Source organism: Halichoerus grypus, chromosome 7 (genome assembly GCF_964656455.1).
Source record: "Halichoerus grypus chromosome 7, mHalGry1.hap1.1, whole genome shotgun sequence".
NCBI lineage: Eukaryota > Metazoa > Chordata > Mammalia > Carnivora > Phocidae > Halichoerus > Halichoerus grypus.
Window position 1 is genome coordinate 104115840 of NC_135718.1, and position 16607 is coordinate 104132446.

The 16607-nt window shown below is 38.9% G+C and overlaps 1 protein-coding gene and 1 pseudogene across 3 annotated transcripts in view; one reads left to right on the forward strand and one right to left on the reverse strand.

The window, feature by feature from the left end:
• Positions 1 to 16607, forward strand: part of RABGAP1L (RAB GTPase activating protein 1 like) — a 748424-nt gene that overhangs the window by 372219 nt on the left and 359598 nt on the right. The window lies entirely within an intron of this gene.
• LOC118551602 (MYG1 exonuclease pseudogene) lies at positions 8909 to 10073 on the reverse strand (annotated as a pseudogene).

The window sequence follows — 16607 nt, forward strand, 5'->3', positions numbered from 1 at the left end:
GCTGAAAATCAGACCTCCAGAAATAAAGATCTGTGTAGTCCTTTATGGTCTCTCCTGCAGGTTATTCTGAAGGGAACTGAGAATTAAAAGTACCTAATTTTTATGTTCAAGAAAGAAAAAGGCTGTTCTTTGCCTGAAGTCCCAAGTTATGAATAAGTAACCATCATTAATTAGAAATAGCTCTGGATCAGTACACATGCTGTGAAAATCAGCCAGTCAATGACAGCCTCACTCCAGTGGCCATGCCTTTGAATATCAGCCAGTCAATAACAGCCTCACTCCAGTGACTACACTTCTGGAAGTTAGCAGATCAATGACAGCCTTAGGCTTCTGAAATTCAGCCAATCAGTGACTGCTGCTGTGTGTTTAGTATACACGCTCAGCATTCATCAATGTATATTCAGTGGACAAAAGAACAAAATAAGTTGCATGTAGCCACTATAGAAATTATGTTAAATGTAAATGGACCCAGGACTCCCTTGTCAGCAACTGATGGAACTATTAGACAAAAGTCAGTAGGAATACAAAAGATCTGAACAATATAATCAGCCAATAGAATCTAACTGGCACATACATATAGAACGTGTAACCCAACAATACCAGATACAAGTGGAACATTCACCAAGATAGACCATATCCTGAGCCATAAGACAAACCTCAACAAATTTAAGAGAACTGAAATCATACAGAGCATATTATCTGACAATAATGGATTCAATAACAAAAGTACAAGCAATATAGCAACATTTCTCTGGATATGTCTCCTCAGGCAAGAGAAACAAAAACAAAAATAAAAAATTGGGACTGTATCAAACTAAAAAACATTTTGCACAATGAAGGAAACCATCAACAAAACAAAAAAGCAATCTACTGACTGGGAGAGGATATTTGCAAATGATATATCTGATAAGGGGCAAATATCCAAAATATATAAAGAACTTATACAACTCAAGACTCACACACACACACACACACAAATAATAATAAGCCAACTAAAAAAATGGGCAGAGGATTGCAATAGACTTTTTTTTTAAAGAAGACATAACAGATGGCCAACAGACACATGAAAGATGTTCACCATCATTAATCATCAGAGAAATGCAAATCAAAACCATAATGAAATATAACCTTATACCTGTCAGAATGGCTGTTATTAAAAAAATAGAACAGGAGATAACAAGTGTTGGTGAAGATGTGGAGAAAAAGAAACCCTTGTGCACTGTTGGTGGGAGTGTAAATTGGTGCAGCTGCTATGGAAAATAATATGGAGGCTCCTCAAAAAACTAAAACTAAAAATATCATACAATCCAGTAATTCCACTGCTGGGTATTTACCCAAAGAAAATGAAAGCACTAATTCAAAAAGATACATACACCCCTGTGTTTATTGCAGCATTATTTATAATAGCCAAGACATGGAAGCAACCTAAGTGCCCATCAATACATGACTGGATAAAGATGTGCTGTATATATATAAAATGGAGTATTACTCAGCCATAAAAAAGAATGAAATCTTGCCATTCACAATAATATTGATGGACCTAGAGGGTACTATGCCAAGTGAAATGTCAGACAGAGAAAGACAAATACCATATGATTTCATTTACATGTAGAATCCAAAAAGCCAAATCAAACGAATGACCAAAACAAAAACAGACTCATAAATACAGAGAACAAATGGGTGGTTTCCAGAAGGAAGGAGGAATGATGGACACAATAGGTGAAGGGGATTAAGAGATACAAGCTTCCAGTTATAAAATAAATAAGTCACAGGGATGAAAAGTGTAGCAAAGGGAATATAGTCAATAATAGTGTAATAACTTTGTATGATGAAAGAAAAAAAAAAAGAAGAATGTAGCAGGAGGGGAAGAATGAAAGGGGGGAAATCGGAGGGGTAGATGAACCATGAGAGACGATGGACTCTGAAAAACAAACTGAGGGTTCTAGAGGGGAGGGGGGTGGGAGGATGGGTTAGCCTGGTGATGGGTATTGAGGAGGGCACGTTCTGCATGGAGCACTGGGTGTTATGCACAAACAATGAATCATGGAACACTATATCTAAAACTAATGATGTAATGTATGGGGATTAACATAACAATAAAAAAACTAAAAAAAATAACTTTGTATGATGAAAGATAGTAACTACACATTGCAAACATTGTATAATGTATAGAATTGTCAAATCAGTATGTTGTATACTTGGAACTAATATAACACTGTGTATCAGCTATACTTCAGTTAAAAAATCCCAACTATATACCAATGAAAATAGCTCTGGAGTACAATAGGGGAGCTGCAGAAGCCCCCGTTGAACACAGAAACTGGGAATCTGCATAGAAAACCCTAGGAAACATTTTGCCTGTGTCACCTTATCCCCTTGGTGTGACCTTATCCTGTGCGAAAAAGGAGAACAGGAGGACCCCAGCAATTCTCATCACCCCTGTAGATACTGGCAGCTTTCTCCACTGAGGACCCCTGTAGTCTTCATTGACCCTGAACCGAGCTGACAGAGCTACCCAGAATCCATACTGCTGAACCCCTTTGCATCTCCCCCTCTTCCCAGGAGTGCTGAATGGTCCCACCAACTCTGGAGCCAGAGTCAACACTGACCTTGTACAGCCACATGCATGTCCTGGACCCTGGCTCCACAACTATTCAACACATGCCCATGCCTTGGGCATCAATGTCACCACTGCAGTAAGTGCACCTGCACTCTGGTCCCAGGCACTATGGTCATTCTGTTCCCCCAAGCCCTGGACGTTGGCTCCATACATGCGCACACCTTGAATGCTGATGCCACTGCCACAGCACATGCATCCACACCTTTGTCCAAGGACCTGCAGTGGTTCTACTTGCCCCTGAGCTTCATGGTTGCTCTCTGTGCACCTCTACCCCAGACATGTGTGTCCCCACTGGCACAAGTGCCCCAGATCCTACTGCTTCCATATGTGTACCTGCATGCCAAACTCAAGACCAGGGAAGATCTTTTGGCCATTATTTACCCCTATGGGGGAAAAGGAGAAGAAGAAGACTCCAGAAGCCTTTACCACTGAGGAGATCCACAACATTGATTGCTGAGGACTCTACAGTCTTTTCTGATGGTGACCTCATTCGACAGAGCTTCATGGAGACTACACTGCTGCTCTCTCCCAGAGCCCATGATCTACTGCTCTATCCTCATGGAGTCAGCGCCACCATACCCCCACCCAGCCAGTGTCATCATACCTATCTGTGGGTGAAGGTCTTTCCCCAATGAAGCCAATCCGTAAAGTCTGGAGATGACTGGCCCTCAAATGTGCAGACGTCAGTGCAGGGCTACAAGAAACATGAAAAATCCAAGAAAAATTATACCACCAAGGGAACACAGTAATTTTCTAGTAACTAATGCCAACGAAATGGAGACCTATGAATTGCGGGACTGTGAATTCAAAATAATTGTTTTAAGGAATCTCAGTGAACTACAAGAGAACACAGACAAGTCAGTGAAACTAGGAAAACAATACATGGCCAAAATGAGAGATGCAACAAAGAAAAATCATAAAAAGAGCCAAACAGAAATTTTGGAACTGAAGAATACAGTGAATGAAATAGTAAAATGCAATAAAGAGCTTCAACAGTAGACTCCCAAACTTGAAATCAGGTCATTTGAAATTACCTAGGCAGAAAAGAAAAAGAAAAAAGAATGAAAAAGAGTGAAAAAAGTCTATGGGATTCATGAGAGACCATCAAAAAGAACTAATACATGTATTATGGGAGTCCCAGAAGGGGAAGAGATTATAAAAGCAGCAGAAATAAGTCCTGAAAGAAATAATGCCTAAAAACTTTACCAAATCTGGAGAGAGAAATGGAAGTCCAGATTCATGAAACTCAAAAGTCCCCAAATAGTATCATCCCAGAGATTTCACTGAGACACATTATAATCAAATTGTCAAAAGTCAAGGAGAAAGGGAGAATTTTGAAGACTGCAAGAGAAAAGCAACTCATTACATATAAGGGAATTTCTATAAAACTGTCAGTGGATTTCTCAGCATGAAGCTTGCAGGCCAGGAGAGAGTGGGATGATATGTTCAAAATATTGAAAGGAAAAAACTACCAACCAAGAATATTATACCTGGCAAAATTATTCTTTAAAAATGAAGGGGACATAAAGTCTTTCCTTAACAAACAAAAACTTGACAGGGTTTGTCATCACTAGAGCTGCCCTACAAGAGATGCCTGATAATTAACTCTCGATGAAATAAGTGTAGGAGAATCTTACTGCAACACAATAAAGTCCATATATGAGAAGCCCACATCTAAGATCTGGTATAAGGTAAGGATGCCCACTCTTGCCACTTTTTTTCAACATAGTACTAGAAGTCCCAGACTGAGAAAAGGAAATAAAAGCCATCCAAGCTGGAAAGGAAGAAGTAGAATTATTTATGTTTACAGATGACATAATCTTATATGGAGAAAACACTAAGACTCAACCAAAAAACTGTTAGAACTGATAAATTCAGTAAGGTTGCAGAATACAAAATCAATATATAAAAATCAATCATGTTTCTATACACAACAAACTCTCTGAAAAGGAACTTAAGTAATCCCATTCACAGTAGTAACAAAAAAGAAAAAAATATGTAGGAATGAACTTAACCAAAGAGATGAAAGACTTGTACGCTGGAAATTATAAATGTTGATGAAGGAAATTAAAGGAGAAACAGATACATGGAAAGACATCCCAACTCATGGATTGGAAGGATTAATATTGTTAAAATGTCCATATTACCTAAAGCTATCTACAGATTCATTGCAATTCTTATCATAATTCAAATGGCATACCTTGTAGTAATAGGGAAAAAACCCTAAAAATCATATGGATTCATAAAAGACCCTGAACAGTCAAAGCAATCTCAAAAAAGAACAAAGCTGGAGGCATACATTTCCTCATTTCAAAATATATTACAAATATACAGTAATCAAAACAGTATAGTACTAGCATAAAATCAGACATATAGGTCAATGGAACATCTAGAAATAAATCTACACATTCATGGTCAACCAGTTTTTGACAGTGGTGCCAACAACACAGAATGGGAAAAGGATAGTCTCTTCAGTAAATGGTGTTGGGAAAACTGGATCTTCACATACAGAAGAATGAAATTGGATCCTTATATTACACCATACACAAAAACCAATTCACAACGTATTAAAGACTTTTAAATGTAAGACCTGAAACCATATATCTCCTAGAAGAAAACATAGGGTGGGGGGGAAGCTCTTTACCATTGGTCTGGGCAATGGTTTTTTGGGTATGACATCAAAAGCACAGGCACAAAAGCAAAATAGACAAATGAGATTGCATCAAACTAAGAAGCTTCTGTCTAGCAAAGGAAACAATCAACAAAATAAAAAGGCAATCAGTGGAATGGGAGAAAATATTTGCAAACCATATATTTTATAAAGGGTTAATATCCAAAATACAGAACTCATACAACTGAACAGCAAACAATCAGCAAACAATCAAACAAAAAACAATAACCTGATCAAAAATGAGCAAAGGACCTCAATAGACATTTTTTCCAAAGAACACATCAAATGGCCAACAGGTTTGTGAAAGATGTGCAACTTCACTTATAATAAGGGAAATGCAAATCAAAATCACAGTGAGATATCACTTTACACCTGTTAGAATGGCTATTATCAGAAGGACAAAAGATAGCAAGTGATGATAACGTTGTGACAAAGGGAACATTTTAGTGGTAGTGTAAATTGTTACAGTTATTATGGAAAACAGTATGGAGGTTCCTTAGTAAAAATAAAACTACCATATGATCCAGCAGTCTCTTTTTTGGGTATATAACCAAAGGAAATGAAATCAGCATCTTGAGAGATTGCTTCACTACAATGTTTATTTCATCATTATTTAAATAGTGAAGATATGGAAACAACCCAAGTTTCCATCCACAGATGAATGGATAAGGAAAATGTGATTTTATGTATATGGAATATAATTCAGCCTTTAAAAAGAACAAAATCCTGCCATTTGTAACAACATAGATGAACCTGGAGAATATCATGCTAAGTGAAATAAGCCAGATGCAGAAAGACAAACATGGTATGTTCTCCCTTAGATTTGGAATCTAGAATAGTCTACATCATAGAAGCAGAGAGGAGAATGGTATTTACCGGGAGCTGGGGAAAGGGGGAAATGGATGGGATAGGTTGGTTGAGAGGACAAAGTTTCAGTTTTGCAAGATGAATAAATACTATCAATCTAATGTACTGTAAGTGACTGTAATTAACAATATTGTATACTTGAAACTTGCTAGGGTAGAGGGTAGATCTTGTTATCATCACAAAAAAAGAAAATATGCTAACTGAAGAGATGGATATGTTAACTTGCTTGAATGTGGTGATTATCTTACAATTTTTTGTGGGTCAAATAATCAAATTGTATACCTTAAATATAAACAATTCTTAATTGTCCAGATATACTTAGCAATAAAAAAACAGAAGTAATGAAATGAAAAGCTAATTTCTTGAAAAACAATCAATAATATTAGTAAATCTCTGAAAAGGCTGAAAAAAAAGTTGAAAAGATATAAATCATCAGTATCAGGAGTGAAATAGGTGATATCAGTACAGAGCCTGCAGACATTTAAAAGATAACAAGGGAATACTGTAAACAACTTTATACCCATTAATGGATAATTTAGAAGAAATGAATCAATTTCTTGAAAAATACAAACTGCCAGAACTCAACCAAGATGAAGTAGTCTGAATAGCCCATTAAGCATTGAAGAAATTGAAGTTGTAATTTAAAAACTCTTGAAAAAGAAATCTCTAGTTCCAGTATTTCACTGGAGAATTCTACCAAACATGTAAAGAAGAATTAACACCATTTTTTTGTAAAAAGTCTCTTCCAGAAGATTGGATGGAACATTTCCTGACTCATTTAATGAAGCTAGTATTACCATGATAGCAAAAACAAAGACAGTGCAGAAAAAGAAGACTGTAGACCATTATTTCTCACTTACTTAGATGCAGAAATCCTCAGTAGGAATCACAGAACCACAAGTAATTACAATTAGTATTCCTTCTCTTAGAGATTAATAATCAAAATCTGTCACTTTATTGAAAGTGTTAATTTAGTGCTCTTTTAGTTCTAGTATAGCCTCAAAAATGATTTGTAGTCAAATTCAGCAGGTTTTTGTAATTTCATTTTGTTCCTTTCATTTGGATCACCATTGTTTTTCAAATATAAGCTAATTACCTTTGCAAATTAGACCAAAATCTTTGGTGGTATTATTTTTAAAAATTGAGCCATCACTCATTTGCCTTTTCTGAAAAAGCCTGTGTACCTTTTCCTTAATTTTGTGGGTTTTTTTTTTTTTTTTCAGGATATTGAACCTGCTTAATCTAAAGTTCTCCTCCCTTTGTTTTAAGATTTATTTATTTATTTATTTGAGAAAGAGAGAGTGTGAGTTGGGGGGGGGTGGGCAGGAGGGGTGGGCAGAGGGAGAGGGAGAGAGAGAGAATCCCAAGGAGACTCCCCACTGGGTGTGGAGCAGATGCAGGCTGATCCCAGGACCCCAAGATCATGAGCTGAGCCAAAACCAAGAGTCAGATGCCTAACTGACTGAGCCACCCAGGTGCCCCAAGTTCTCCTCCCCCATTTAAAGGAGGTATCTATAAGTGTTTCTTGCATTGTATTCATGATTAGGTTAAACTTTCCTGTAATGGTAATGGTAAAAGTAATGGTAATCAGCTCTATCCCCTTGGCATTTGCAAGTGAGCTCCATGAAATTTTGTGATGGCAGATTTTCAAAAAGCAGTACTTTTACTTCCAAAGTAAAATATGGCATAATATGTATCACAGGATGAAGTGTTTGGTTTGATTTATACACTGTAATTCCCTTCTTTGAAAAGACATCTTGTTTGAAATAATTTCTTTCAATTTTAGGCAAAGTTACAGTCCTAGAAGTTAAAAATGATAATTTTTCCTCTAAAGTGAGGATTCTCTGAAAATATGTTCATGGTGGTTGGGGGGTGGTCACATATTCACATATCTTACCACATCTTATCTTTTTTTTTAAATTTAATTTTATTATGTTAATCACCATACATTACATCATTAGTTTTTGATGTAATGTTCCATGATTCATTGTTTGCGTCTTATCTTTTTTAAAGGAAGAAAATAAAAGTCCTTTTTAAATTTAGTTGGTGACAGCTCTTTGCCTTTTGGTGCTTAATAACGCTTGAGATAATAATAAATAGTGATAGTTACATAACCTTTTTCATGTCGTTGTATTTTTGCTTACACTTGGAGTTTCTAAGGCCAGCATGCAGGGAATTGTTTATTGCTTCTTAATTAGGTTTCCAGCAGTTAGAATAAGCAAGAGGGTGCTTGGCTTATGGCATTGCAGTATGTCCTAATAGGCTTCCCTTGGTCATGATTAAAGAATATAGAGAAAATAGCAAGCATTCTTTCTTAATTATACTTTTTCTATAAATGAGAGCTCTGTTTGTAGTTAAGCATTATAAGTAATAATATACACATTAAATAAATGAAATACATATTTAGAGCCTTTTAAAAAGGATTATAAGTATGCCAAAGTACAAATTATCTTTCATACTCAATTTTAACTGTTTCCCATCACTGCTTAACCTACCCTAGAGTAATGTCAACATTCTTTAAGCCTTAAAACATTCAGTGTTATACTATAGATAGGATATCCTTCAATAGCTTTATGGCAAAAGTCCTTGCAGTAATTTTCCTTACTCGTGTAAATAGTAAATACCAATTATTTATTGAACTCCTATAATATATGTAAAACATTGTAAGCATGTTAAGGGATTCATACAACAAACATTTGTTGAGCATCTTTTGTTTGTTTATTTATTTATTTATTTTTTAACGTGATAGATGACATTTTATTGGACTAGGAAATTTGTGGGAGGCTTAGGTACCGGGTGCTGGGCCAGGGTGGCACAGGCCATGCTCAAGGCATCCTCTCTGGTGTGGTGCCCACCAATGATGCTGCTGGTGTGGACAGAGATGCAGCCAGGAATCCCACTGACCTGGTCCAGGGCCTCATCCTGAAGACCCCACCTGGCTCTGGCAGGGGCAGCCAGCTCTGGAATGAATGGGGCTCCTTGCACACACACTTTACCCGCCACTGTCCGGCCTGGTCAATGTAGATAACAAAGGCGATGGTCCCCAGTGTGGACAGCCCAGATTCCAGGTGGTAGAGGTGCTCCTTCCAGGGGCATCCATCTTTTGCCAGTTCTATTATCTCCCCACTTGGGTCCACCTGGAATCGCTGGGCCAGGGCCTCTTCCACCAAGCCCTGGGCTGGCAGCCAGCTATGCTGGTAGAAGTCTAGTCTCTGCAGGAACGCCTCTCGGACTAGGTCCATTGCACGCTTGAACCCAGCCTCGGTGTCTTGGTTGGGCTGGTTCCAGGCAGGATTCAGTCGGGCAACCCAGTCGCTCAGTGTGGTAGTCAGCACTATCTAGGCTCTCCCTCTTCCCACTGGGAGATCCCATTGTCCACCACGTCCACCTCCTCCACGAAGTTCTCGTACATCTTGTCATAGATGGTGCCAACCATGCTGTCCTCTTTGCTGGTGCCCAGCAACCGGGCCAGCAGCTTGTGCCCGAAGTGTAGATAGATGAGTCTCGCACTGCTCAGCTTGGTCTGCCACGACTTCCCAGGAGACAGGGAGCTCATGGTCTCTGTGAAAGATCTCTGGTGATGGTCATATCGGTGTCTCTGAGGGTCGTACTCGCCACCCACATCTACCACGATGTCACAAGAAGCCAGTTTTTCGGGGTCTCGGGTCCGCACAATCTCTGCATCCCGGTACTTGGGCAGGAGGCACAGCAGTGCGCATGCCAGGGCCTCATCGCAGTGGAAAGTGCCGTTGTGCGTCCCGATTCGGGGTGGCGCCATGAGGCTGCTGCGGGGTCGCTTGGACGGCGGGACGGACTCCAGGCTGAGCACAGGGGCCGGGGCTGGGGCCGGGGCCGCGAGGCTGGTGGCGGCCACAGCAGTAGAGGTAGGAGACCGCGTGGGAAGCGGCGGCCCATGCAGCCTCCCCGGTGGGGAGGTGGGTCGTCTGTTGAGCATCTTTTATGTGCCAAAAAGAAAAAAAGATAGGTTCCTTTTCCTTAACATTTGGTGTGATTGGTGGTGTGATTAGGTAGATGTAGTAGTTATATAGGAAAACAACAACTAACCCATGCCAATAAATTATCAGTTGACTCTCGGGGGAAATTTTAAGGAGGGGGAAATTTTTACTTTTGGTCTGCAGTAGGTAAATAGCATCAAAGGTGACAGACTCTATGTAGGTTAAGATGACTTTGATAAGGGAAGGGCTTAGAGGCTGCATCATAGTAGAAGAGCAAGAGCAAAATTACAGGAATGGGAAAGAATATGATGGATACTGAAGGAGTGTGTTTCCTTAGGCTGAGACAAAACATCATAGCCTTTCCAGAAAGCACCAAGGTGGCTGACATGCCGCTCCATGGTAGACCTTTTGTATGAAAAAGGAGGTCACAACACAACTAACTGTGGAAGATTAAATAGTTTTTAGACATGTTAGAGCCTCAGAGAGTGGCAGAAATGAACTGTCCTTGGCTGGTGAAAACTCTGAGGGGAGAGGAGAGTGTTTTCCTTATCCCTTTTCCCTTTATGAGATGATGAGGAAGTGGCTGCAAGACTGCAGTATAACTCTTTGAATTGGGAAGAGTTAAAATGAGGGACCAAGCTAGAGTGCTTTCTTGTTCTAAAGAAGAGGGCTGAAGTAGTAGCCCTAGGACTGCCTGCTCTCTGATCCTAAGTTGTTGGTGGTCTGTTGGCTTTCCATGGTCTCATCATCTTTTTTTTTTTTTAATTTTATTTATTTTAGAGAGAGAGAGCATGTGCATGTGAGTGCTCATGCACAAACGGGGGGGGGGGGGGTGGAGGGCAAAGAGAGAGTGGGAGAGAATCCCAAGCAGACTCCATGCTCAGCACAGAGCTGGTCTTGGGGCTTGGTATCACAACCCTGAGATCATGACCTGAGCTGAAACCAAGAGTTGCAACCTTAAGTGACTGAGCCACCCTGGCAACCCTCCATGGTCTCATCATCTTAAATCAGTCAGAAAGCAGCCAGTCTTCATGGCAGAGCAATCCTCCTTTTCCAATATGTATCCTGAAGGATATGATACCCTAGCCCTTAAGAATGGAGCCATATTTCTGTAGGGATTTAGAGAGTTGTCTCAGCCTAAGGGAACTCCTTATGGTGTTATATAGCTTAACTGCCAGGGTAAGTTAAAATTTCCATTGAATCAAATATATATATAGCTTAATAAATTTGCCTCTTTACCTCATTTAACCTTGTCTCACTTTCAAGGTTTGCTAAGTTTCCCTAGAGTTATAAAGATTCTGCCTATGACATTTTTTCATTCTATTGACCTCCACAATTGATTTGGCTGATCTTTCTAAACAAAGGAGGAGTATTATTGTTAAAAGATAGAAGTATCTGGACTCTACTGCAAGTAAGTTCTCAAGTTATATTTGGAAACGCTACTCTTAATTTTTGTCTTCTTTTTTAACCATCCTGTCTCTTAAACCAGTGTGCGGCTGCTTGCTCTTAATTTCCTAAGTGTTACTTTATATTTGTCATCCCTGGTATCGAAAAGTTACTGGCACCATGGTGTTGAGAGTGAACTCCTGTAGATATTGTATGAGGCTATAATGAAGCTGGGTGAGAAAACAAAATAAAGGGAAGGTGAATTTATGGACTTATAACTCAGGCAGCTGTTTTCTTTAAGTTTTATTTCTCAATCATTATGAGTCTCAAACTCTAGACAAATGTAGGTGCTTTTCCCTCAGAGAATATGATAGTATGAGTCTGAAGACAGCAACCTAGCCCTTGTTGACAGAGAAAGGACTAAACTTATCCATAAATGAATCACGTCATCCCTTTCAAGCTATGCTTCTGTTACTTAATTACTTAAGTATTTACTGAAATTTAAAAATCAAGTGTTTTATTATATTTTATACTCTAAAAGTTTTATTATATAAATGGATAAATAGGTATAAAGTTGTCAAATTGGTGTCTAGCCAGGGAACTTATTCAATTCCAGCCAGAGATTAGTTTTAAGTAAAAAAAAAAAAAAAAGTCACCACGAGACTTGCCACTAGTAGAAAATAAATTACCTCTAAAAAAAAAATTATGGATTTCAAAATGTTTATCACTTTCAGTGCCTTCCCTGAGATTGTTAGTCCAGCTCACAAACCTCCCTGGCTTCTTAGAAATGCATATTTTAATACAATTTTCTATTTAGGGGGTATCTTTTTTCCCTGAAGCAAAAATAATGATTACAGATTATCTTTTTAATCCTCAGTTACAGTTTCATTAGTTTCTAGATATAAAGCTAAAAACAGAAAATAAGTACCAAGATGAAATTTTTATTCTTAATTTTTTTTCTTGGATACACTGATTATGTTAGGCTGGCACATATGATCGATCAGCTATCAACTAATTATTGATTTCTCTAAATGTGAAACATGATGCTAAGAAATACAGAATTTGAGAGGAAATATAAGGCATGGATCTTGCCCTCAAAAGGTTTACTCACTGTAAAGAAGACCACGGTTCTTTTATAGATGCTTACATAGCAACATAAAATCACACAATATTCTAAAAGTATTCCAAGAGATGCCACATGAGTTTTCATAATAGTTATCAAGTGAGTTGTATAGACAGTGAGTATTTTATATTCAGCGAAGAGACTGTTCATAATTCACCATGGTGTATTTGTCCTGAGTTCCACAAGCATTATGGCCTTTCAAGTATCAGGCCCTGTACTAAAAGTTGGAGACCTAAACATTAGGTAGTACGTTCCCTCTGGGCCTTATAATTTGGTGCAAGGGACTTTTTTTTTTTTTTGGCCTGGGAATATATTCATGTGGTTTTTAAAAAAGTCTTAATCTAAAATAATCCTTTTTCTTTTCCACCTAAATAATTTGCCAGGCAGAACACCTATCAGCATTCCGTTTTTGAAAATACACTCTTCCTCTCCCTCCCTCTCTCCCTTCCTCCGCCCCCCCCACACACAGAGTTCTCCTTTTTGAAAGCAGGTTTTCATTCTTAAGATAATGTGCACATAGGCACTAATCATTACATTACCTTAGTAAAGAAGGCAGAGATGAGAATGATTTGCTTTTCATTACTTGAGATCACATGGCCAGCAAGAGTGTCCCAGGATATGTAGAATCCAACTGTCCTAAACCCTGGCCTGTCACTCCTGCCGCTGTCATACGCTTTCTTCTTGGCAGCAGGAGCAGCAAACATTTATTCATTATTTAGGGTGAGTCAGCTACCCTGCCGGGTACTTTGCACATATTGTTTTGTTTAATCCTCACAGAAATCTGCAAGAAAGCTACCATTATTATCATCATTTTGTAGGTGAGCATGCTGAAGCATAGACAAGTAAGTTGCTCAGAGTCACACATTTGGGAAAGTAGCGTGTAGGTAGAAAGCCAGCCGTGTTAGAATTTAACTTTCTTAGCCACTCTCCGATTCTGCCTTCTTTAACCCTTCCTGCTTGAATGAACCACCTCAGTTTCTTGGGGCAGGGAAGACGGATCTGATTCAAAATACACTTAAAGGGGAAAGATTGTTTTTCATTGATCCAACAAAAAATTTTTTTGAGTACTTACCGATGACAACGCACAGGGAATCACTTCCTTGAGGCCTTCGCAGTCTGACTGGGGAGACAGATAAAGCATAGGTGGATTTATAGTGTAAGTGCTCAGGTGAACCATTGTAGAGGTTGTTATGAGAGCGCAGAGGAGGATATGACTCCCATCTTGGGGAGTCAAGATAGGCTTTTTGGAGAGATGGTATCTGAATAGTGAGTGGGTTTTTGTGTGGAACTAAAAAGTGGTTGTAGGATTGCCATAATGTCTGGTGCTTTCTTGATCCTGCAGAAGAGCTTTAGCATAATAACAGTTTTTCAGTAGTAGCAGTATTGGTCTCTGTCTCTGGAATTCTTTAGGAGTTAACATGGCCATCTTTCTGGGATCCATCCACTGGGGAGGAGGGTGGACAGACCAGAGTGAGCTCATGGGTCCATACCAAGACCGCAATTCTGGGATTCATCATGGTTGCTTCAAATCTTATCTCCGCTAAGAAATGTTTCGAAAGCTATTTACAAATGCTGGTCCAGGGAGCCTTCTCTGATCTCCTCCTCACACTCTTTGTTTTCATGGCTCTGTGTTCCTGTGGTTGCCCTGCTGGGCCTCTCTTTCCCAGCAGGAACTTCTGCCAGCCAGAGACTCTGGTTGGACTTCAGCTACCTCAAATGCCTTGGAAACTATTTGCTGGGTTAGAAGTATCAACTTCAGAGAAGTAAAATATATAAAATTATCTGGGGCGGGGGATACCTCTTATTTAATATGTTTAGAACTTTCTAGCTCCTACTGGAGGTAAAATTGTTTTAAAAATGTCAAGCCTGAAATAAGGTAGAGCTGCCTGAACACATGCCAGGGATTAACCGCCTTCTACTTCCCACAAAACAATGCATCTTTCTCTAGAAGTTATTATAAGGTCACATTATTCATCCTCCTGAGCACTGCAGTCATCTTCCCATGGAATATCAAATATTTGCCTTGACTTTAGTTCAATGATTCTCTTTGAAAGGACAGAAAGCATGTGTTATAGGGTGCATAGGCAGTGTGCTTTGAAGAGAGAGGGTGGATTAGTGGTTTCATAGATTAGTGGGGGATTTATTAAAAGGAGAAGGATTTGCTGGGTAGCATGAGGTGTTTGAGGCCATATTCAGGCAAATGGAACATGAGAGAGCTGTGGCTGGAATCAGTTTTTTTCTGACCTAGCAGGTATCTTCCACTGTTGAGACACAGGTAATGAAATATGGTTTTCCCCAGACTCTTCCTACTTTCACTCTCCTTAATGATTGTATCCAGCTGTGTGTGGACATACTCCATCACCTACTCCCAAGAAAGGGGTTTTGCTTCTTTAGATTTTAATTATCACTAACCAGGTTGCAGGATTCTCTTTCTACTTGGTTTCCAGCTAATTGCCTTCACTTTTTTAATTTTTGGACTGGTTACTTTCTTTCCTTCCTCTTTTGACCCCTGTAGCTTCTCTTGGTTTCCACTTTCCTTCTGTTACCCTTTGAATTCCTTTGCATATGTTAGTATTAAGCTGATTGTCACAAGATTTATAAGGTATTCATTGTCTGGACTTGGTGCAGTTTAGAATTTTCCTAGAACTTCTGAAGTTTAATTTCTAATACCAAACAAAGCCATGCTGCAATATAGCTTAAGCACCAGTCACAAGCCAAAGAAATTCTACCTAAGCCTCATTTCCTCATGTCCTGGTCACGTTACATTGGAAACATGAGCACAGATTGCTTGGTAAGGCAAGAAAGGTGCTACAGTTCGGGGAGAAAAGGTAGGGGTGATGTTTCAGGAAACTGATCAGATCCATTCACTTCATGAAAAATGAGGTAAAAGCTTGGCTGCTTTTGAGTGGGATTCTCTTCCTTATATATCCAAGATGGAATTTTTGGTTGTTTAATAAATGTGTAAAATCATAAGTTATTCAGACAGGTAAGTATTGGCCTTATCATATAGCATTACATTAACAATTCCTCATTCCTGATTCTTAAGTCACTTTAGGATTCATTCCAAGAAATACAAAGATATCTTAGTAATATTTCAGTTATTAAATATTCAGTTAGTGAATATGTTAGCTTTTATTGCGTCTTTTCTCTCTGGTGTCAAGCTTTTAGTAATGCCATTGTTGTTTATGGTTTGTACCTCTAATGGAAGCCAAGCAGAGAGCAAGAAGAGAAATTCCATTTTGCTGCTTATCAGTAACCAGAGAGGGAGGAGTTGAGCATGAGTGATGAGAGATGGGGAAGAGTCTGGCTGGTGAGCAGGTTGAGTCCCACCTAAAAAAGGTTTTGGAACCTCATCATCAGAAGTGGTTAGAGTCACTTTCTTAAAAGACAGGTGCCACTTTTATTCATTTCTCAATCATGGTCACTGCTGGTTGATCATAATTGGTTACCTCTTCTGAATTAGGGTCTTTAGACATTCCAGTTTAATTTGGAGGACCTGTTGAATGCTGTAGGGAGGGAGGGGGGTATGTGGAGAAGGAGAGCTACAGGTGGTAATTAGTATTCACCTTACTGTGCTTTAATCCCTTGTAGTATGAATATCAGGTTGATGTCTTGTGGTGTTTTTCAAGATTGCATGATCCAGTAACTTATCAAATAATAAGCAGAGAACCTACTACCTGGTTTACAGAGTTGTCAGATTTACAAAGTCATCCAAACAGCATCACTTCTCTTTGTACTTTATATTCTCCACTTACAAAATGAAAATTATAGCATTGTCCTTGAATCCTGCTGAAATCATTGCAAAGATTACTTATGTATTTGTGTGCTTGTGAAGCTTTGAATATAAATTTTATTGAGCATCTTATGTGTGTGCATGTGTGCGAAACTTTTTTCTTAAAGGTACTATTGATCATGTTGGGAAAGCAAGACATGGTTATGGATTGATTGCTTTGGTGTTTCATAGAAAGGGTAGTTTTCATTTAC